The following is a 20,349-nucleotide window of genomic DNA, read 5'->3' as shown; positions in this document are numbered from 1 at the left end:
AGTTCAAGAACTGATTACTTTCTTGGAGGAACGCGTGCAAGGACCTGTGACGTCAGTATACTTCCAGGGAAATATCCGATTGCATAAAAATGATATCAATCTACCTTGACCATTCACTAAAGATAAGGTTGAGTAATGATCATGCATGCAATAACATCATGAAAGAAACTCTCTTGAAGCAACTAGGAAATGTACATTTTCATCTACTACATAAGAATGCAAGTTTACTGTATAGGATTTTGGAATTACCAAATTGAAAAGGATTCGGCTCAAATTTTGATTGCTGAAAATCACATGCAGCATGTGCACTGCACGCAGCGACAATTTGTCCAGCTATCTATAGCCTTTTCACCAATATATACACAAAGAAATACAAAATTCCAATTTCTCCCTTCACCCACCCCCCCCCCCCCCCCCCCCGCAACATAAACTCTCTCTCTCTCTCTCTCTCTTCCTCTCTTTCTCTATCATAATTCAATACACAATGAAAGTATATGTCGGAATTTCACAACAGCGTTGTTTTGCTCTCTTTTTTTGTTTATTATATTTGGTGTTTTTGTTTCTATTTTACTGCAAAAATACGATGCATCTAAATAATACAGGCATATTCAGGCCTTTAAAGCGTTTAAGCTGAGAAATATTACAGTTTACGGCTATAACCATCATTCATGACCACATTTCATTAGTATAACCTGTATTTTTGTATCGAAATTGTTAAATAAGCAACAAATCTCCAAAACGCCTAGGGAGTGTATGCTTTTTATGTTTACATGTATATCGAAAATCAATTTCCATCTACAATAACGAGTTTACTGTCTTGAGAAGTATCAACACTTTTGACGCACAAGGATTCACTTCAGTGATTTTTTGTATATATTAAAGAGATACTTGTAACCATGGTAACATGATGAGAGGGATGCTTTAGATGCAATTTCCGCATCTTCATATTTTCCATCAAAAACAGTCCTCGATTTCCTTTGTCACCACTCCACAATCCATTTCTCTTTAATTATCGCTTTCGCGTTACTAGCTGACCAAGAAAATGAATTGTTACGTTTATTTAACACTCACTGAAATGAGAAAGCATTTTGTTTTATTTCGGACAAGTGAAGTTTGGCGATTATAAAGCAAACATGTCGATGAGTGTAACACTTACAGTAATGGGAAAAGGAAAATAACTTCTGATACAAGTTTGTGGTTTTCCAAAACAAATAAATGAATTCAACACTTCAGAAAAATAAACGAATAAAAAGGCAAAAAGCTTTTTTCACACAAATTTGAGGGTTTGCTAAGCAAACAATAGAAAAGTGATTTTACGTCTGCAAAAATGAAAAAAAAAAATATTCTTCTTTATTTGTTTGATAGAAATGTGAAGGATTTGTCCCAGGATGAGGGAAGACTATTTGATTTTGATTGTATTTGATTTTGGTATTTCTTCTGCATTCATGTAAGTACACAGTTGTTCGATAAAGTACAGTAGGTATTTTTCTGACAATATAATACAACAATTCGTCCTAGTTTTCACGAAGTGACGGTAGTTAGTAAAATCGTCACGCAAAGTGAAAGCAATTTTTTTTTCACTACCGTCACTTCGTGAAAACAGCGACGAATTGTTATTTTCAAAAACGAACTGATTAACTGTTATAAATACTACATTAAACATTATACAATTATTTTCGGAAGAAGGACTGTCATTGGCATTGTAACTATGGTTACATCCTAAATCTAAAGTATGATGTGATGTCTTGCTCTCGTTAAATTTCTCGAAATTCCGTGACTCTCCGCATCAGGGAGCAAGGATAGAGAGGTGGTAGCTAATAGCACCTCTTTTCGACGTCATCCCTTGGTATTTACACACCTGCTTGGAAACGTTTACCTTCATACTTCCCCAGTTTGAAAACATCCTGTCCCTCTGGCCATGCTCTTACAAAATAATATCCTAAAAAGAAAATGGCCGGATCTAGTTCTTAGTATGGTACACCTACCTTGTTTCTAATAGTTAAAGGAATACTGTCACCGCGGTCACGTGGGGGGGGGGGTCTGGCTAAGCTGGTCCTTATGTTTAGAATCACGTGGAAGAGTATGTTGGCCCGGCCGCCTCCACAGTGGCGCATCTACCACCCAAATATTTCATACGGCGCTGCCCCCCTCCCCCGCCCCCCCCCCCCCCCGATGACCAAACACGTATACTGCCTGTTTTAAATATATATATATATATATATATATATATATATATATATAAAATGATGGATTTTCTTTTATTTTCAAAGTTTTTAAGTACAGGGCGAATGGGAGGGACGCTCGGAAGATACGTCACAGAGTTGCCAATTTGTGTTTAATTGATTTCACCTTCAAAATTCATAACTTTCTTTTCGTTTGCATTAGTTTCTGCTCGAACTCTCACTGAACTGTTTCTCTCATTTTTCTTCTTCCCTTAAAACAAACTATATATCAGGGTGAACTTCCCCTTTAGAGAAAAGTGCGTTTGAAATGAACCATTTGATCAGATCAGTTTACCTTATACAGGAAATTATATATGGGCAAAGCATATGCAATGATTGATCAAGACATCCGTCAAACTAGTACAGGTTGTATCTTTAGGTTATAGTAGTCTATCGGGCAAAGACTGTAATTTGACGTTTTAAAACACTTCCAACGAAGCCATGGGCTCAAGCCTTTTATTATTCAAGTATCAATATAAAGTCTGTGCCTGAGACCACTCGAACTGTGTCAAAATGATACGAGGCGAATGTAAGTTGTTCATTCTACAGTCTCGCAATTCAGACCCGATAGTTTCAAAATCTAACCTTGCGCAATCATCCGATAGTTTGCAGGAAAAAACTCTAATTTGACGCTTGAATATGATTCCATAAAGTCTTGAACTGAGCCTAACGCTCCAAGTCTCTGGCTCAGATTGGCTGTGTCAAATGTTCAGTACTAAGTACCGTGCCCTCTACATAGTCTCCGAGTTCAGACATTTTGTTCCGCACTACGACTCCGTGGTACGCACAAAATAAATGGGAACGCTGAAAGATGAGAGATAAAGCCGGGGTGACGAAAGGGGCAGTACTGATAGTTCTGACATACTAGACAGATAAGACAAATAGAACAAACACATTACCCTATGTCATTAAACATGATAAATTTCGAGAGGGTAGATAAGAACGCTCTACATAACTGAAGTGTTGATAAACCATTTTAAAAGTGCCGAGGGCAGACACGTTGAAGTGCTTGGGATGTCATGCTTCAGCCACTTTTCTGGAGAGGCCTTTCACATTAATGCATGTACATGTACGTCGCATATAATAGGTCTATCTTCCGTTCTTTGTACAATAGATAATTGTACCACAAATTTATTAAACGTTACTAAAATGTGCTTATGTACTAGGCTCGGCCATAAAGGTCGTAGAGGTCTTTGAGTATCTGGTCCTAAATACGAATGAATCTACAAGCAAACTCGGAGACACGACTCCGCATGCAGAGCATCAGAGGCCTCCTAACAACCACATGTGCCGATGCACTGTGGTGGCGTTGTACCCGGGGCGCCAATCCGATATCAACGTTATACATTAAATTTTGCTAATGAAGACTGTGAAGGCATTTAGTATACTATAATCACATCCAATTGTTTTTTTGTTTTTGCTTTTTTTTACATGGAAGCTCAGAAATTATCCTTATTAATGTAAGTAAGCAACCAGGGGATCGACAATTTTAAGTCTTCTCCGTGGGACTCTGTATTGGATACTGGGCAGCGTTTCTCGAAACCGTCATAACTACAAGTTCACCGACATCCCATTGAAACGCGTGTTAAACTTAATACACGCGTTTCAATGGGATGTCGGTGAACTTGTAGTTATGACGGTTTCGAGAAACGCTGGCCCGATGTCTAACCAAAGGGCACTATACCACATCGACTTGGTTTCGAACCCGGAACCTTCCGGTTGGGAGACCACAGTCTGATCTACCTCTAGGTAATAGTGTCTCCAAATGTCAATGCAATGAATTGATAGTTCATGTCCGAGTCATTAGTCATGTTGCTACCACACGACACATCAAACACGGTACCGATCACTGGCTCACAGGCATTATCCACGACAAACAAAACTAGGGCCATCATATACCATACACAATATTTATTTTCTCAATAAAAGTTTGCGAAAATCGTATTTAATGCGCATTTCTTGTATTCATACCTTTAGATTATTCTTCCTTTCAATTTGTATATGATGATTTGAGATCACTTACGGTATGAATAGAAACAACAAAATGCAGATATAATCTATAAATACCATGAAAAATATTCCCCGGCAACGGAACGGAGACTACTAATAATAGACGACGAAAGATTTGGAATTTCTTTTTTTGTAATTTCGTATCACTCAAATCGAGAGTTATTTATAGAAGGATTTATCTTTCAGACAGGACAATGTATAAAATTACATTTAGCCATCCGTATGCTTATGAGGTCGGAAATGAATATTTTGTTATGAAGAGAAAAGCAGTACATGTTTCTTCACACGATAAATTGTACAGGTACTATGCTACTATTTCACTTGCACGCCAACGTTACCGATCCTATCTAAGATTGTAGTACAGTGAACCCTGTCTATAAAGACCACCCAAGGGAGACAAGAAAAGTGGTCTTTACAGACAGGTCAATTTGATGTACAGATTCCTATGATACATGTTTCAAGAAGAACCATTTTCGAGGGAAACAAAAAATGTGGTCTTTGTAGACAGGTGGTCACTAAAGCAGGTTTGACTGTATATCTGAACATGCATAATGGGTTAAACAGGTATTTAATATATTCATTGCTACCACGAAAAGCGAAAGGAACTGCCACCGAACAAGAATCCCTTTTACAAGGTTTAAATTAAAAACTGACTAAATGAATGATTTCGAAATCAATCTAACTGAAGTTATGGTATACAACTATGTTTGGGACTGTGGCAACCTTCGTGTGAGTTATCTTGTTCAAAACTTACGATTGACATGCCATTTTTGTTTATCCTTACTCAAATTCGAAGGGAAACGACACGCTCTGTCTCTTATCCGGTAAAAATCAATGAGCGAGATTGATAAGGGGCTGATAAGCCTATACAACGCGTACAGATTAGAGAATAATGGGGCACAAAAAGTATTGCGTAATGCATGTAACGGATAGCCGAGCCAGGACAACCGTTACGTAATGTTTCGATCACAATGTTTTGATCAATATTATTACGGGAGTCATGACTGTCTCATGAAAAGCAAGGTATGGTTGCGTGTTTTTATATATTGAGGGGGAGGGGAGGGGAGGGGGAGAGGGGAGGGGCGAGGGAGAGAGGAGGAGAGGGGGAGAGGGGGAGAGGGGGAGAGGGGGAGAGGGGGAGAGGAGGGAGAGGGAGGGGAGAGGAGGGAGAGGGAGGGGAGGAGGGAGAGGGAGGGGAGATGTTGGAGAAATAGATGGAAGGTGGGTCCTTATTAAAAGGTAAAGAACAACAAACAAATTTTGAAAAATCCTAACCTGACGAATTCTAATCTGTTATTACAAAAGTGCGATGTTTTATATACCTATTTTATACCGCGGATACAAATCCTCTGTCACTCCAGCTTATAATAATCAATCACGAAAGAAAGGTCAAGCTTTATCATTCCTATAAACCATCCAAATGCCGCCTACTTCTTCCACTCTAATGGACGCTTAATCCTTGCAATCCTCATGATCATTATAAACACAAAATGACTCGTTTACAAACAAAAATGCCGATTTATGTCAAGCTTCTCGTTTGCCGTGGTTAAAAACAGAGTTTTGTGTCACGGTAGCGGAAATAATACTGCCCACACATGTCTCATTGCATGTAAACAGTGTATTTAGACTTGTCCAAATTTATTTGAAAACTTTAAAGCATCGTTGCACGTAATTTCTATTTTAGAACTGAGACCATACAGCCTTGATTGCAACAAATTCTACTAGTTCTATGGGTTTTCTTTTAATTATCACTGTTATTAAAGATAAACTTGAGTTCTGGTAAAAAAGATAATGAATTCTCACAGAATCTAACGAAACTTACACTGAATGTTCAAGATTACAAATAAATGTTATGTGCCAAACAATTTTGGAAGAAAATGCATACATGCTGAGTAATAAGCATAAAAAGATAAGGAAATCAGGGTAGTACTAGCCCCGACACCATGTGTGTTGTCCCATATACATCTTTCTGTGTAAGTGATTGTTACTTTACCAAGACTCTGCCAAATTTATGATGATTTTGATGACTCCAGAACCTTGCATTACCCACCATTACTTACATGCTATATGATCAACTTTTCTGATCCATTCCACACCTTTTCTTTCACAATGCAATCGCATTACCAGAACTCAACTTTATCTTTAAGAAAAGGCGCAATGGCTAAGTGGTACACAGTGGTCTTAGCACGCAGGTACAACAATCATCATTAACCAACCATAATAATTGTTATTTTCATAAGCTAATTAGAGTTGAAAGTTGTACCGAAAAACGGTCCTTTTTAGTTTTACCCTATATTTTTAAATTATTGTTGAGGGGAGAGTTAACCTTCAAACATAAAGTTTTTAAGGATGCATGTGGAGATTCAAAAGTTAAAACACGATCACAACTTTTTCGCATGCAAGTCATGCACTCCTGGCAAAGCAAATTTATCTTCTGAACAAAATATTTTCATAATCCTGATGATCTAAACAAGATAAATGCTCTATATTAACCTTTATGTAATTTATTTGGAAGACTCTACATAAAATTAAGGGGTTAATTTTGGACGGAATTACCCTTTTGTTTTAACCACGTTTGTCATTATGAAAATTAAAGAATCACCATGCCGCCTTTAAACCATGATGCTCTAACTAAGGGAGGAAATAATGAACAAACATGTCATGCATGCAGTGCCTCGTTGTATGTTCAACTAATTGCACACTATTAACATCAGGCAGTATGAGTGAAAGGTAATCACGGCCATCATCATTGGCCTTTCAATAATAAATGAACTAACAAGAGAAGCTCTAGATTTCCATCGCGGGTTTCGCGGCTTAATGCACTCTATAAATGTACAATCTGCCCCCCCCCCCCCCCATGTATGATTATGCTTTAAGGAAAACTATATGCGGTTTAGTGCACCACCACACGTTGGGAATTTGAGATTTTTTTTCTCTCTAATCCCATCTGTGATTATGGTAAGCTGAAGGTTTTATATCTACATATTTGTTGTTTTTGTTTTAAATTATTCATCTCTTTGTAAAGTACGTGTATCCTATGTTTTCTTGGCTTTCATTTTCTTCTCTCCCCCCCCCCCCCCCCCCCCCCCCTCCCCGTTCGGATATGCATAATGATCTGGCGACGTCTATGCCCCCCCCTTTAAACTTGCAATCTAAATTTCAAAAATGCATACAAACAGAAATGTCCTGATCTGAGTATAATCATAGGGATACATGATAGGTCTTTATCAAAACACAGGTAATGAGGCATGAAGTCGATCTGAATTAACCTATAATAATAATAATTATGATCTTTCTTTGATCTAAAAAAACTCATCATTGTTCTAGGTCATGCCATACATCTGCAGGCACAATCAACATTACATATTCATATTGGTATGTGTATGTAGGTCAAGAAAAAAAACACTACTTTCTTCTCTTATATGCTGACATCAAACAAGCTATTCAAAAGTCCGACCATGGCTGAATAATTACCACAAAGAGCCGCACTAATTGACATCTCATACACGAACAAAGATGGCATGAAAGTGAGAGAAAGAGCCAAAATGGGTCAGGAAGATTGAAGAGCGTGATCGCAAAACTCTTGAGCAGTTCGTGACGTACCGAACCTTTCAATATTGACAGTTGCATGTATTTGACTTCTAATTCCTTTTTATTGTGCTTACTGCTTAGCGCTTTATATCATGAGTTTTGTTGGTGGGAATTCATTTCGACAGAACCTGGCTCAAAACGATCTGATTTGTGAACCATGCAGCAGATCATGCACATCAGTGGTTCCGTTCATGTATTTTTTTTATTTGGGGGTGATACATATTGTTCTCTTTAACTTAAGCATTATTTGAATTGAAGCAGTAAGTTCAGCCCTCCATAATTATCCGATACTCGATACTCGATAGACGGGAGAACGATAATTTGGGTACCTTTTAAAATTGTAATTATTGCAAATCTAATTCTGATTCTGATTCCTCTTTCTCCTCCTCCTCCTTCTCTTCATCTTCTTCTCCTTCATTTTTTCTTCTTCTTCTTTTTCTTCTTCTTCTTCTCCTACATTTCTTCTTCTTCTTCTTCTTCTTCTTCTTCTTCTCCTTCATTTCTTCTTCTTCTTCTTCTTCTTCTTCTTCTTCTTCTTCTTCTTCTCTTCCTCTTCTTCTTCTTCTTCTTCTTCTTCTTCTTCTTCTTCTTCTTCTCAATTTCCCTTTGCTGTTCTTTTTGGAGCCGAGGGAGATATAAATGTGCTAAAACATTCACTTTAAAATAATTGCATACATGTACATGTAGGTAACTAGGTACATGCATTGATTTACTCCATGATTAAAAGATTTTAAGAAATACAATTAATTCTCGCAGTCCAAAGACTAAACTGCGATTCTCCCAATATAATACATTTTTGTAATGATACTTGGCCTGACCAATATAAAAACAGTTCAGACAATTCTAATAATAACAAAATAGTAACACATTTTTACAGTATCTTTAATCGTTTAAGCAACCCCCGCCACGCACCTCGCACCCAATCATCAATAATTCATAAAGTGCGATTTGTTTCACGCGCTGGTCCAATTTATGTGAAATATTCTTGTCACGGCTTTGCGTAATAGCACGATGATTGGCAGCGTCGTGTTCGTATAGGATTTCGTCCCCGGGGTATAAGCTTCATCATGGTGATCATTGAGGCAATCATCCGTGGCCGTTGATTACCATGATGTAACCGCCCACAGACTTCAATAAAGTCTTAAAGTTAAACGGTGCGTGTCCTTTCCCCTCGAGAGCAAAAAAAGGTGCTGTGTGAATTACATTTATTTATCCTACATGTAAGTGATGTCACCAAAGCAATACCAGTGCCAGTTATTATCATCTACATTATATAATGAACGTGCTCACTGCTCAAACTCATAGTATTTATTCAGTTACTGTATTGGTTTGTGCTTGGGATGCGCCAAAAAGATCTACCACCTTCCGCCCTCAGAAAATGCCCCTCCCCGCCCCCTCCCCCAAAAGGGGGTATGTGTCTAAAATTGTTGCGGTTGGGCATGGCTGTTCAAATAGTTTTTTCAAGTCAGACGATGTATTATAAATAAACTGAATACCAAATGTTATTTCATCTTTTAGCATGGCACCTAATCATCTTGTAGCATGTTGAAAAGGTATCAAACGACCCGACTACGACACCTCTAGGCTTTGAATGTATTCTCGTAAGCGTTTATAATAACAGTTTTAGCATCGCTAATTAATTAAGTCTTGAGACTGCCATGTCCAGTATTTTCAATCACCATTCAACTCAATCTAATTCAATTCAAAGTTGACACAGAAATACGTTGCAGGTGACGCACTTTCGAGGAAATCTAAATTTCTAGCACCCTTGATGATCCATAAGCACCTTGATCGCCCCTTTAATTGCAAAGTGCAGTACGCTGCATTTAACATAACGCCTCGATGACAGCGATTGTTAATTATAAGTATAACCACATGATTAATTAGTAAGTAGCCGTAAGCCTTCGAATAGTTAGTGTCAAATGTCTAGCACCCTGGACAACCCACAAGCACCTTGATCGACCCTCTAATTGCAAGGTGTATAATGTATAACGCTGCATTCAACATAACGCCTAGTTGACAGCGATCGTTAATTATAACCACAAGATTAATTAGCCGTAAGCCTTCGAACAGTTGGTGACGAAAATCTGATTCAATTAAGGTTACGTAATATGCGGCAGCCGGTTTTCGATAATACGCGCGTTAAAGAGGAGATCGGATTTTCGTAAAGGTGGAAACAAACCTGTGCCCGTTCTTGCCTTTAATGCCATCTGTATACAGTACATATCAGTTTGAAAGAATAGCTTTCTTTAAGTACACTTATGGCCCCTGCAAAGGATTCCTCGTCAAATGCCCACGTTTATGCAAACTAAAACACGAAATAGCTGAGGTTTGTGGACCAAACAGTGATATTACATTGTATGTGCAGTCCCATATACAGATTTCTATGTGGAGTGCATGTGCATTTCACAAATCGGTCCAATGATTCAGACTTACGGGTCAGACTATACACCATTTCCCCTGTATTACATAATCAACCTTTCAAAATTGCTTCCACTTTACAGACAATTTGTTTCGGTTTCAAAATCTTATTGCATGAACAAAGGAGCGATAGCTCACTAGTAGAGCAGTGGACTCGTAACCAGGAGGTCCCAAGTTAGAAACCAACTCGATGCGCTAGTGCCCTTAGGTATTAATGAGGCATTTATCCCCAATTACCAAGTCCCTCGGAGAGAACTTGAAGCAGTCGGTCCCCTATTTGATTACTGTACGTGCAAGCATACACATGCTTTCTTTGCTGCAGTCGGGTCCATGGTAAAACAAAAATCAAAACAAACTAACTCAATTGTATCTTTAAAGGGGTCGAGTTCATCCTTTGTTTCGCTATAGGCAGCATGCAAACGGGACATTAATTTTTACGAGCAAATATGCATTTGCATCGCCTTGGCAATGACTATCGATTTCTCGCCTGTCTGATCCCCGAAAATCCGTTTGTATCGGGATACAAAGTACTGGCATATACTTGTCTTCTATGGTATGGACCTGTTCAGGCGCGGATCCAGGATTTCTTAGGGGAGGGGGCCCAACTTTTTTTTTTTTTGGCTCCCGAAAATTTGAAAAACGCGCCGGCCAAAAATTTCGCTCAGTGGGGGGGGGGGGGGGGGGGGGGGGGGGGGGGGGGGGGGGGGGGGGGTAGTGAGCACATTTTTTTTTTTTTTTGATCCTCAAAAAAATTTCAATTTGCACCCCCCAAAAAGGTAAAAATCACGTGATTTTACATGATTTTTTTTCTCAAGGGGGGGGGCCGGGCCCCCCGGGCCCCCCCCCCCTGGATCCGCCACTGGACCTGTTTGCAGACGGAAATTCTTAAGGTACATTATTTACCGGTACAGCAGTTTTTGCTTTTCAGCATTGACTTCCAGGCAAAGAATGGAATGGATTTCAATTAGTGTTTGGTACACATCAGTCTGAGTTCAGTCCCAAATATTTTAGAAACAAGAAGAGGCATGAGTGGTTGCCTGCACATGGCTACGTTCTTTTCACTCTTTCAACGGCAAAAGTAGAGAAATATCCGGCCAGAAAATACTTGTCCCAGTGGTGAAACCACAGGATTCTGGAAGGGTGGGGGGGGGGGGCAATTCAGGGGGAAATAAAATAACAACGAAAACTATAAGAAACAACACACTTGATGTACTACTTTACTACTGTACCACCGACAAAAAAAAATCCACAGAGATTATACATTTTTTTAATTTGAGCCTCATTGCACGTAGACCTACGTTATTACCAAAGACAAAAAATGAAGTCAGTTTTAGTCACTAAATATAGTGTAGACAGTGAAGTCTACAAAATAAACAGGTTTCCTAATTTCGTTGTATAATTGAATAATAGGACACTGCTAAAATGTAAATTTCACAGATATTATGTACGTGACATACCTGTATTCATAATTCATGCAAAGTTCTATAGAAATTGATGTGGCTGCAAATTGGACATAGTACCTTCAAAGTTAAATGTGAGATGCATAGCCCTATATCTATGTCTGTGATATGGTGTAATATTGAAGCCCTAAAAAATTGCGCTTCAAGATGATCATGAAGTGCCTCAAAAAAGTAAAAATCTTTGAGTGACTGGTTTTACCATACTCACTTTCCCAATAGACTGTAGTGTTATGAAAATCGTTAGGAAAACGAAAAATGAAATTTCGATTTCCAATTTCCAATCATAAATATCTTGATAGTTAGACACGCAATCGGCTTGTAAAAGTCATGAGATTCCTGACTGACCTAAAGGTTTATTCTTATGATTGCAGCACGAGCGAAATCCAGTATTTTGTTTCAGAATCTGAGGCAATGTTAGCGAGTCACTTTAATATTGAAATGCTTCAACACAAAGTTTAAACTTTACCGAAAAAACATTTTCATGTAGCGCAGAATATACATTGTATACCAACAATATTTCATCAAATTTTTCCTAACCGGTAATTTTGCCTTTATCAATGCTCAATGTGGAAATAATGATAAACCGGGATTTTCCCTAAAAATCACGGAGTTATTTATAGAACTTCAAAACCACAATATACGAGTCTATAAAAATCATATCCTGGAATTTGGAAGTACATACATGTAGTTTTGCCCTTCACAAGAACCCACATAAACCATAGATTTGAAATAACGTCCGTTGTGCACGACGCTCTTGCATTATGGCCGCTATATTGTTTACAAGTTTGATGAAGTTACAAATGTACGTCCAGCCCCCGACCTAAACATCATAAACAACAGACTATATACATAGGCCTCACATAGTAATCGTAAGCATATTGCATTATATATGCATGTACTAATTCATATTCATGTTCAACATTCGTAGAAAAGTTGTTTCTTCATATTTGACATTTCATATTTAATATCAGTTTTGTTCATTGATATTTTGTACTCGATAACAGACATTTGATATTCGTGTGCTCGAAACTCGATTATATGGTAGTCCGGAATCATTATTTGTATGATAGCCTATACGTTTCATTTTTAATTCTAATTCCAAACAGTACAACAAAATACCTTTTCTGGTCGTGAAAAATTATTTAAAAAACATTAGTTATGTGTATGATGAGGGGCTATATATATGTAGAGCTATTTTTATTTAAAAAAAAAAACCCAGTGAATGTGGCTTTGTTTTTCCTTCCTTCTTCCTGCTTGTGTGCAGGTTCTGCACACTAAAGTTTTCAGAATAAAAACCATTCGCTATAGAGCATAGGCTAAATGTATACTGTAGCGTCTTCACCTCTTAATAAGTACAGGGGATGCAAGGAAACGAAATGGTTTATATCAAGACAAAGGAAGGAGGGAGGCGGATACAAATTATAAATTATTAGATTATATTGACATTTATTTTAGAAGCATTTAGGAGAACAATAAAGACAGTATAAAGTTGTGATAACATGGGTAATGGGAGATCACCGAGTTGATAAAATAAAAACTTTGGTCGATTCAAAATGTTTTTTTTTTTAATCCATTGTAAGTGTAACTATGATCCTATGTCGGATGTCACTCAAATTTTTAAAGATCCCTATCGGTCTGTCATTTTTTCTTGTTTTTGGTTTAAAGCCAAATTAGCACCTGGATATCAAGATTAATTCCCCTTTTAACATTTAATTTGTACATCTACCAGGATACAAAAGTGAGTTGAAAGTATTACACTTCTTCGAACTATACTTCCATCCAATAACACTTGAACAACATCACGGGAATTGCCTCTACACAAACTACATGTATATTCAAATCAGAGTCAGTTCACCCGAATAAGCCACCTTGCATACACATACCTTGTGTTTTGGACGCCTAGATGTATAATACATGTATTGCAACTAGTATCCTTCTTTCATTGAAAGCACATGAGTCACCAATCGAGTTTAAGTTTATCCATGCCCAAGTCACTTCAAGAAGAACAACACTTCACAGACGCATCATGCAACAAGATATTTAAAGCCCATCTGCACTAGTTTGACCAGGAGGGATTAGACCTCCCTGTATAGTCACTGACAGGTGTTTATCTCATCAAATAAGCTCTCAATTAATATTTACAATAGGGAATCATGGGGGACCAATGGTCACCGATTAGGCATTGTTTGCGATATAGATGGCGCAAGCAGCTATAAGTAGTGCATTTGGGATTTGAACGGAGAATACAGTCATTCTCAAGCTCCTGGGACCAGTCACACTAACGACACAGAAACGTGACTAGACCTAGGAGTCGGTGTAAAGTCGTATTACAAGTCATGATATCACCGAAAGCGTTTGGCTGAGTCACCAATTAGATTAGTTATAACGCCAATCACCCCGATAAGAACGACACCCGGACACTGCAGAGTTAAAGATGAAGTTGAGTTCTGGCTAGTAACTTCTTGGTTCAGGTCATGCGATTGCATTGTGAAAGAAACGGTGTGGAATCGAACAGAAAAGGTTGATCATCTAGTGCGTATTGCAAGGTTCTGGAATCATCAAAATGATAAGAAATTTGGCCAAGTCTTGGTAAAGTTACAAACACTGTACATAGAAAGATGTATATGGGACTACACGAACACGTGGCGTAAAAATCCTACCTCCGAGTTTTACGATGTTAGATGACATATTTAGAATATGAAGGCATTTGAAGAGCCATGCTTTTCAGGGAAGATGTCTTATCTGATGTTCTTCCACACTTGCATAACAAGAATGATAACGCTCACAAATTATTTTTACCTCTTCCCAGAACTGAACCTTCTCTTTAACAGATTTAAACGGAAAGTACAGTATTGCTCCAGTGACTGGGTCCAGTCACACGAGACCGACAGCAAGTCGGTTGGGGATCGGTTTGGGTGGATATAACTTCGGTTGAGATGTGTGTATAACCAATCGAATACATTACCGTCACACCGACAAGAACGACACCATATCGACCAGTCTTGAACAGAAATATTAAAGAAACCCGACAAGCTATTTAAGATTTGTGAATCTTATTCGGTTTTATACCCAAGTCATGTCATTACATCGAACCCATACCGATGGCGTTGTGGGGCCAATATTGGAACAATTATTGTTTGGTCGGTCTTTCGTCGGTCTGTTATCGGTCTCGTTGGTGTGGCATTGGGTAGGTTCTAACACAAATTTGGTGATATCGCATGTCAGTCAATATCATTGTATTGGGCGTGACCTCAAATTTGTACCGTACGTCGCCCTTGGCTTTGGCAGGTCCTGGTGTATTATTAGGGACAATAGGCGAGAAAAGTCCATTGTGACGTATACAAATATTTGAAAGCCTCTGAAATGCGTTCAGTGTCAAGTTTGCAAAGGCAAGTTCATACTTCAGTGCACCAGCCACCGTGAGGCGTGAGCTACTGCCAAAATAAGAAATCACAACTGTGACTGACTGTTGTTATTTCGTATCGCTAAGGCGTTTATTTCATCACAATTAGGCGTATTGCAATTTTGTTTCTTCTTCTGAACGATAAACTGAATACAATATCCCGAATATTTATTATCTCGGCATACCTTTCGCTTACGGCCCTTTGTACTCTAACTTCACACTCCTGCGCAACATGTTATTCTCCTGCCTATCATTTACACCGAGGTACATGTATATACATTTCCGGCCATACATGGGTGATTTTAATCGACTCTGCTTTTACAATCTTCTTCGTTTTCAATGGATTTCCCTTTTTCTCGTCGACCAAACAAACATCAACAAATGCCTTGAATTTGATGTACGTGTATGCAAGGAAGTAGGTACAATGTCTTCTGAAGCGCAATTCCCTTCTGTGTGCATGACTAGAGCCTAGTGGATGAAAATTGAGAATTCAGCCATCGCCCTCTTATTCACGTTAGGACCTACACCATATTACATTATGAGTACGGTTGAGTTTATTCCTCAAACTTTGGCTAAATAACGACTTTTGTGGATTTGTCGAGATATGGGCAACAGTTTAAATAGTAATACGACAGGAATTTGAGCTAACATCTTCCTGCTTTGATTTGAGTGAGGGTGTGTACAATAATTTATCCAGGACTCACACCGTCTGATCTTTGGTGCCCTACTTTCCCGCCATATTGGAAAGCCATTAAAAGTCAAAAGATAACAAAATATTCAAATCTTTCCGTTTGACAGGAGACAGCTAGGACTAGACGATGAAACAGTTGCAGAACAACTGCAAAAGTGCTCCTCCTCCCAGTGAACAAAATACACGGGGGCTCAGGGCCAATTTGCCCACGAAATGCCCAAAAGAGCCCCCGAAAATCAGAAAAGAGCCCCCGTAAATTTGTTCAAATTTGTTTATGCAGGCAAGCTTGAAAAGTAGCCCCCGAAAAAATAAATATTAATTTTTGTCACTGCCTCCTACACCAACAGGTTCAGGGCCAATACGGGAATACGCGAAGGATAACAAGTATCTGTTTGACACGAGACAGTTAGGGCCAGACGATGAAACAGTTACAGAACAACTGCAGAAGTGCTCCAACACAAACAGGTTCAAGGCCAATGCATGTGGGAATACATGATCATGGCCCTCTGACCTCTGACCTGCCCCCACCAAAACTCCAGTGGCGTATCCAGCAGAAGGTGAAATAAGTGTACTCCACGCCATCGCCCCACCCCCTCCCCTCGCTCAAATTATCTAGATGTAAACAAAAACTTACAAGAGTCATTATAAAGGGTTATTATAAAGGATCAATCATCAATTCGATTGGGGTGAAATACATAACTGATGGAACCCACTACCAGCACTGGATTGAGTTCACTCTGATTGGAGTACATTGTTTTGTTGTAGATTTGACTCCAAAAAAGTGATTCGTGATATGAATCCTAAGAATCGATTTCGTGAGAAGGCATAACATTCGGTCAGAATTCAAGCTCGGTTCTAGATTTGTTTTCAGGGGAATGCAGACATAAAACTACCCGCCCGGGGAATATAACCCCCCCCCCCCCCCCCCGACTAACAGATACTCATTTATGTTTGCGCCATAAATGAAGAAACCATGGAAACATCGTAACGTTCGATTGATCTTTAGTGCACTCTTATAGGCCCACCCAAAGTTTACATTGATAACCATTGTTGTTTATGTGTAATTAATGTTTGCACATGGGCACAATTTCAGTAGCTTATCCCCCACTCTCTCTCTCTCTCTCCCCTTCTCTCTCTCTCTCTCTCTCTATATATATATATCTTCTTTACAACCACTCCCCGGTTAATTTGTTCTCTCTCCATTCTCATCACCCCCCCCCCCCCCCCCACAGTCGATTACGCCGAGAAATCGGATGCTATTATAGCTGCTGTTAGATTTCTCTGATAAATATTTGACAATATTTGACAATTCCATCTGTGTCAACAAGGGAAGCGGCAATGTATTGACTGAAAAGTACCAAATGGATTGAGCATATGCTAACGGGCCTCATTATACTAGGGGAGCTTCTGCCGTTTCATTCGTTGGCTAGGGAGATATGAAAACATATTTATTAATAAAACATGGCCGCACAAATGGACAAAATATGCTCTCTAATGGTCTGCATATGGCTTCTTTAATGACGTTGACCAAGGCTGTGGGTCAAAGCTCAGTGTTTGTGGGCAGTGTACAGATAACAAACGGAAACCGGCCATTTATGTTTGGGGTAGAGTCCAGGGTACTTTAATCTCGAGGGGCTTACAAAGCGCATGGTCAATTCAAATTCGTGGCAGCAATTTATCTTGTTCCTGCATTGTTTGCAGATGGAAGACCAGAGTTCCTCTTTACTACAGGCAGCCATGTTGACATAATCTATTCATTATTAGCCGCATGTCTATACATCCTGCTAATTGATTTAATTCACTCTTTAGAAATCAATGTTTAGCACGTTTGTATTGTATGACCAGGGCATGCCCCTCCCTGGTATAACTAGCTGGAGTGCGCGGGGAGGGAGGGGGGGGGGGGGGGAGTATAGTCTTTCAAAATTCAAAAATGGGCTTGGATGTTCATTCATGTTTTTACCAAATTACCGCGTGTTTTATATCAAAACATTGCTTGGAACTATGATATGAACGTAATGTTATACCAATTGTTCGTCATAAGCCTATTGTTTACACGCGTTTTAATAAGAAAAAGGGGGATTTCACAGTCCGATTATTTTCAGTCAAGCGCTTGACCCATGCCTTCTAATTCTATATATTCACACTCAATCCTGTCAGTCGAAATATATCCCAATCACAGACTCAACTGCACACCGTCTGATAAATTGGAAATGTTAGAGTAACACTGATAGGAGTTAAAAACCAAACTAATATCGCACATGTGCACAAGCTAACATTAAAATCGAAACAACAACATTCCCTAGACCTAGATGTGTAGAATCATAATATTAGTCAACTGCTAAAAAATGCAGATTTACTGTCCATAATAATACACCACAACACATTACACAGAATTGTACACGGATATGACACGTGCCTGGTTTGTATGGCCATAGTATGGTATGGCACGGGTCATTGTTGTCCATCGGACAAAGGAGCCCCTCCTCGCCTGCCCCGTCCCACCACTTGCACACTCACACACAGCCCCGACTATGCCAGCGCTACTGGCGTACAATATACACGCAGCCCGCTGTGATTAGTGTGAAATTGAATCCGACCAGCTTGAATTACTGTACTAGCTGGGTAAAATGGTTTTGTCTCCGCTAATCACGTAATTATGTACTTGTAGCAATGAATAGATTACGGAAAATGGTGTAATACTTACCACTTATCAAAATCCTCGTGAAAGTTCGTAAATATATCCGCTAGAAATGAGTCACAAGAGGCAATTTCCCCGAATCCAAACTGTACAGCAAAACGTCTGCAGAAACTCCACAACGGTCACAAACGTGTTTTGCAGCTGTCAAGTAAAAGTGATTTATCCTTCAAATAATGGCATACTAAATTCCCTAATATATAAACTGAACTACTTTAAACATGTTTAAAATAACATACGGTGTAAGTAGCATAAACCTCCGGTACACTAATTAATCCACTTCCGATCGTTTAGTAATTAGTATATCGACGTTTACAGCACAGATTGTATGTGGCTTTCGAGGTGATCCAAAAACCATTAGCAAGTGCCACTGTTTGAAGTTTGCACTCGCAAAACGAGGAGGTGGTATAATGATAGTCTGCAAAATCAGACACAAAAATGTTCTCGAAAATGTTCACAAAATACAGTTGGACTTGGAGACGAAGTATGTTTCTAGTACTTAGCAAATATTTTGACAGCAAAGACAAGAATACACTACCTACTTTCTTCTTTATTCGCGGGGGGGGGGGGGGTGATTTGCATACAATTGCGTGGCTAAGGTGAGTAGACTTGGGCCCCCCCCCTCAATAATGAATGGAAAAGAGAGAACCGATAGAAAGAAAGGAAAGGGAAGAATTAACGAACAACAAAATAAGATGGCCTTGTCATTTTTCTTTGCTAATCATGTAACATCGTACCGTAACCCCCCCCCCCCCCCGGGCACACAGCTTCTGAGTCTCTCTTCCTCTCTCTCACACACACACACACACACACACACATACTCTCTCTCTCTCTCTCTCTCTCTCTCTCTGTATATGTATCTAAAATAAATTATTTGCATGTATCACCCTCCCCTATGTCATTCTGTCCATCTATCCATATATTCATTATATCCATCCATTCTTCCAACCCCCTCTCCCTCTCCCTCTCTCTCTCCCTCTCCCTCTCTCTCTCTCTCCCTCCCCCTCTCTCTCTCTCTCTCTCTCTCTGACTCTCTCATCCTCATAGTACTCTAATTTCCCCTCTCTCGATCCATCACGCTTCTAACTTTCTTCAAACGTTAGCGTAATGTCTGATCAATAAGACTAATACACTATAGGTAAGTGCACTCTAGAGGGCTTTGTTATAAACAGCGGACTCTCTTTTCAAAGATCAAAGAAAATTGGGTGAATGCAAACTGCCCAGCGGGCTTTCGAAGACGATAAGCGATATTTCAATATTTTAATGAAGATTAAGATAGGTGCGGGAAATACTGATGGACTTCAAAGGGAGAGAACTTATATCTCCTCTACAATTTATATAGTATTGACCGTGCTTTAGCCGGATTGAAATTCCGACTTTGCTGTAAATGACTTGATTCGCGTTCTTATACAAACAGATATTCATAAAAAGTAGGTTTGAATTCCTTTTTTGTTTAACAGTGAATGAAAAGTGGCGAAAAGTGAGTTTGAAAATAGAAATGGGCCATTTAAGACAGATTTGTTGGCCCCGGGTCAAAAAGTTATTTCAATACAAATTATAATAATTTGTAAGGCTTGGGTGTTTACTAAACCATACAAACAGAATGTGAGATTTTTTAATATAATTTGTTTTAATTTGAATTCTGGATTATTGTAATCGCATACTAAAATCATCGTTATTTTTGTGGCGGATTTAACAAGAACAGTTTTGAATTCCAAAAAAATTCACCTTCTACCTTCAAACGTAAATGAATGTTATTCAAAATACAGACATTTTAAAACCTTCCATCAAAATATCTTTCAGTCATTGCGGCAAAGCCATGTCACGGTAATCGTGCCACGCTACAAAATATGAGT

General features: G+C 39.0%; 1 long non-coding RNA gene across 1 annotated transcript in view; it reads right to left on the bottom strand.

Annotated features, from left to right (window-relative positions):
- The window catches only part of LOC115921024, a 39,260-nt gene extending 20,375 nt beyond the window's left edge, over positions 1 to 18,885 (bottom strand). Inside the window, exon 1 of the long non-coding RNA XR_004062699.1 lies at positions 18,503 to 18,885. This is a non-coding gene — a long non-coding RNA (uncharacterized LOC115921024). The remainder of the gene's footprint in view (positions 1 to 18,502) is intronic.
- Between the last annotated feature and the right edge of the window lie 1,464 nt (positions 18,886 to 20,349).

This window comes from Strongylocentrotus purpuratus, unplaced genomic scaffold, assembly GCF_000002235.5.
Source record: "Strongylocentrotus purpuratus isolate Spur 01 unplaced genomic scaffold, Spur_5.0 spur5_scaffold_1, whole genome shotgun sequence".
NCBI lineage: Eukaryota > Metazoa > Echinodermata > Echinoidea > Camarodonta > Strongylocentrotidae > Strongylocentrotus > Strongylocentrotus purpuratus.
The sequence above is the reverse complement of the archived record's forward strand: the minus strand, read 5'-3'. Positions and strand labels throughout refer to the sequence as shown.